Raw genomic sequence first — 4951 nt, 5'->3', positions numbered from 1 at the left:
TAGGGCAGCCGCTCCAGATTGTGGCCGTCTTAGAGCAGACGCCACCTCTCAGTGCCAACACCATTGAAGCGGCGCGCCAGCTGAGGATGCCGCCCACTGCATGCACAGTTGAGCACATGTTCACGCCGCATTCAAATGTCTCCATACTGCTTGCCTTCCTCCATTAAACCCGCGCGTCTGCGAAGATACCTACTTCGGCCACACATACGTTCGCGAGGCCGCCGACATTAAACACAACGCCGGCTGGCTCCTCGCATAGGAAGAACCGCACCACACCTCTGATCCCCTATTCCTCTTTGAACAAATTTGTGCATGGCATCCTGCGAGCAGGAAGAAGAGATGCCTGGCACAAAAGCCAGTTGGGTGGCCCTTCGAGTCCGCCGGTCATGAGTCAGGTAACTGTCTATTCCACCTCCATCGACGCTGCAGGCCAGCTTGCGGAGGCTGAAGCTCCAAGCCGGTGCGTCGTTCGACTCGCCGAGGAGTGGCGAGTTGCTCCAGGCCGGCACAGGGGGGAGGGTGGCGAGGACACAACGGCATGAGCATCCTGGTTGGTGTGGACGACGTCGTACCGTGCATCCTATATCACATGTGCACACACCATGTAAAAAATCATGATTTGTCACGCTCCGAGTGTTCAGAAATAATCATGCAACACGAGACCCGCAGAACGTTTACTACGGTGACATCACCGTCCGTGTGGGGGCCTCACCCCGGAGCCATGTGCTGCCTCTTCAGACATGCAACCACACCATAAGGCTTGTATGAGGACCCGGTGCGACACTCCGGTGGCATTGCTACCCCCAAGGCCCCGTCCCGCCTAAGCCTAGAGCAGTTGACCAGGAGATCGAACCCTTTGCCTTACACCGGACGGGCTTTCACCAATGGATGTTTTCACCCGGTTGTGATAGGTCGGCCCACAAGAACACTTCGAAACAAGGTCTGGGCCAAACCTGCCACAAGATTCCCTCTGTGTTGACCCGACGCGGCCGTTTCCCCCCTCCAAGTGCTGGCGACGGTGCAACCCGTGAAGGAGGTCACACTCCGGAGCGGAGTGTCGGGTGTTTGCAACTCCCACCACCCTTCCAGACGTGTAAGACGGACCGATACAAGATCTTGCGGCATAGCTAGCCCCACTAGGCCGCCGTCCACAACCGTAGACACGCGAAGAGCAATCCGCGTAGAGGGAATTGTTGAGATACTTATGCATCACAAAAAACTATGAAAAATTACTACACATCCTATATCACATGTTCACATGCCGTGTAAAAAAATCATGTTTTATCACGCTCCTATTGTTTAGAAATACTAATTGAACATGAGAACCGAACAACGTTTACTACGGTGTCATCGCGGTCCATGAGGGGGGCCTCACCATGGAGCCGCGTGTTGCCTCTTCAGACATACCACTACACCTTAAGGCATGTACAAGGACACAGTGCGACGCTCCATTGGCAGTGCTACCCCCCCCCCACCCCCATCCAAGGCCCCCGTCCCGCCTAACCTGGAGTAGTTGACCAGGAGATCTAACCTTTTGACTTTCGATGGACGGGCTTTGACCAATGGATCTTGTCACCCGGTTGTGATAAGTCGGCCCATAGGAACACTTCATAACAAGGTCCGGGCCAAATCCATAGCAAGATTCCCTCAGTGTCCACCTGACGCGTTCGTTTCCCCACTCCATGAGCCGGCGGCGGCGCAGTCCGTGAAGGGGGTCACACTCCGGAGCGGCATGCCAGGTGTTTGTAGTTCCCACCAATCTTCCAGACGTGTATGATGGCCCGACGCAGGATCTGGCGGCATAGCTAGCCCCCGAAGGCTGCCGGCCAGAACCATAGACACGCGACGAGCAATCAGCGAAGAGGGAATTTTTGAGATATTCTGCATCACAAAAAACTATGAAAACTTACCAAGCATCCTATATCACATGTGCTCTCGTAGTGTAAAAAAATCATGATTTTATCACGCTCCGAGTGTTCAGAAATATACGTGCAACAAGAGAACCGCACAACGTTTATTACGATGTCATCACCGTCCGTGAGGGGGGCCTCACCCCGGAGCCGCGTGCTGCCTCTTCAGACATGCCACCACACCTTAAGGCATGTATGAGGACCTGGTGCGACACTCCGGTGGCATTGCTACCCCCAAGGCCCCCGTCCCGCCTAACCCTAGAGCAGTTGACCAGCAGATCTAACCCTTTGACTTTCACGGGATGGGCTTTGACCAATGTATCTTTTCACCTGGTTATGATAGGCCGGCCCATAGGAACACTTCAGATGGCCAAGGATTGAAAAATATATAAAAAGTGAAAAAAGATGTTTTATGTAAATATGAAGCAAACATCATTTTTACTTTATTAAAATTTCAAACATAGTATAGCAACTGAATCATTTCAAGATTCTGATAAAAAACGACATAAAATTGGTTGAAACCAATGCAAGTATCTAATAGTTGTGATTATAACAAAGTACAAGGACCTATATGCAAAAGTACATGAGGTCACATTCCTAATATACTGAAAAACAAAAACATAATGGATATTCAAAATCCATGGAAAATTCTACCACAAATCTATATATAATTTTTTTATGCTAAGTATAGACAAGTCAGATTCAAATTAATCAAATTTAACTTTCCAAAATTCAAACAAAAAAAGATAATATATATGCCTACGGCAAGGATGTCGGCATATTGTGCCATGTGGCTCCCGCTGCGCCAAGATAGCATATAATATATGTGGCGACGGCCTCCCGTCCGTGCCGTCGGCGTGCCGTCGGCCTGCCGTCTGAGTCCGGGTTGGCAGGCCCACAGATATGCCAATGGCCTAGTTATACCGACGGCTGCCATCGGCATAGATGGAGATGCGCCGACGGCCGAAGTATGCCTACGGTTGTCGTCGACATAGAACGCTATATACCGAAGGCTTATCTGTGCCTACGACCTCCTCTAGGCCGTCGGCATATATCGGTCGAAGCTGACGGCCCCGACAAAATGCCGTCGGCGTTGGCCTTTATTCCGGTAGTGCCGGGCCGCCTCCACGCAAAACACCTGTATTTGGCCCTCACGTCTCTGGTAACACTATAGTCACCAAGTTGGGCCTCACGCCACGGGCCTAGGGCCTAGGCCTGGGTTCTGTCCGCGCCCCTGCTCGAGAGTGATCAAGCACACAATTAGACGTTAAACAAATTCTAGCACACTTTGCTCTGATGAGTTTCCTTGGTCTTAATTTCACTTCACAGACCAGATGTACATGCGAAACTTGTTCTCATTACGGACGTCCTACTTGCATTATGGTAATGGTTGACCAGTGGTGCATTCTAAACTAAGAGGTTTGGTCTCTGGCTCATGACAGTGTGCATCCATCTGCTTGAATTCAACTACTACTTACCCAGGGTACGTGTGATAAGCAACGGCAGCTCCTGGTTAACCATGCACATTGGCCAGGAGCTTAATTAATTTCTTGGGCGTGTAAATCTAGACAATAACAACTGTTGTTGCCCGGCTTAAAAAAAAAAAACTGTTGTTGCCTTAGACCCTTAGTGCCCACATCAGCAGTGCCCTGCAGCATAACATGTATGATCCTTCATGCCCTTGTTGCATTATGGTCAACTGCTCATGCTTGTTACTGTTACTTCACAAGTCATGAGTTGCACAATTGTGCAACATCACACTTACTGTGTGATTTATTTAAAAAGAGTTTTGGGCGTCGCTAATTCTGACCTGTTATATATAGGCCAATTACTATATATACGATTGTGTTCAATTCACTCGCCTTCCAATCATTGTAATACCAGGAGGTGTTGAACAAGATCGGATGCTTCAGTTTTGATGTGCCTCCTTGAAGAGCCGAGACATTAGAAGAAACCGAAAGAAGGTGTGGACCATCCTCTTGATCTCTACCCGAGTGGTCCGAGTATCACAAAAATTTGACTGTAAAACACAATGCTAGCAACCAGAGTAGCAATAGACCAATTCGACAGGTGCTGCATAGATGCACTTATTGGCAGGAGCTGGAGCTCGATGGGTTGTAACTGGCACATAATGTTTCAGTAATGATCGACCGGAATAAGGGCTTCTGATTGATTCATAAAACATGTGTCTAGAATTGAAAAAGAGGCAACCCATCTGGGAGGAATGAAGGTGGCTATGTGGTTGTTTCAATTATGATGAATTTTGTTGATCTTAATTTCACTTTACTAACCATGTGTGCATCCCATGATTTGTTCCCATCACGGACGTACTGCTTGGTTTTCGTCTCTCAGCGACTGTGGCGAGATGAAGCTTGTGGAAGATAGTTTGTTCGCAGATCTGGTTTTTTGGGTCTGTCCTTTTTTTAGTATGTTTGTCTAGGTAGCGTTGTCCTGGGTGCGGTCAATGTGGCTATGCGTTTCGACACGTCGGCATTGTTTCAACCAAGGTTGCCTGTCTCGGCCTCATCGTGGTGATTGTGAGATTTGTGTTCGCCAAGTCAGTTTGGCTGGACCTGGGTTGCTCTACAAGACCTATTCGCTTTTTTCTTCTCCGGGCCGGTGATTTGTTACACAGATTGTGATTGTTCTTTATAGATCGACGACTTCCCGGCCACTATTTATCCAAGGCCGTGGATTTTAACAAATTTGCTCCGCTCTAATGGTGGCCTGGAGGCGGCAGTGGGTTTTGCTGGGTGCACCACCGGTGGATGCATAAGGAACAAAACTTCAGCAGTATCAAGAATTAAAAGTAATAATCAATTTAGGTATGAGTGTTTTTGGTAGAGCTTGCACTACTTAATATATGGCATTTGGCCATTTTGCAATAGTAAAAAAGGATTTTAGGCATTTCAGTGCATGCTTCTGATCCTCTGCTGTGCATGCATGAATACATTTGAAGTCCACCCATACAAATTTTGTACAGTGGTCGAGATTTGATGAACCATGAACTCCTAGTGGTGCAGCTAGATAGAATCAGCTGG

Source organism: Triticum dicoccoides, chromosome 4A (assembly GCF_002162155.2).
Source record: "Triticum dicoccoides isolate Atlit2015 ecotype Zavitan chromosome 4A, WEW_v2.0, whole genome shotgun sequence".
In the NCBI taxonomy this organism is placed as follows: domain Eukaryota; kingdom Viridiplantae; phylum Streptophyta; class Magnoliopsida; order Poales; family Poaceae; genus Triticum; species Triticum dicoccoides.
The sequence above is the reverse complement of the archived record's forward strand: the minus strand, read 5'-3'. Positions refer to the sequence as shown.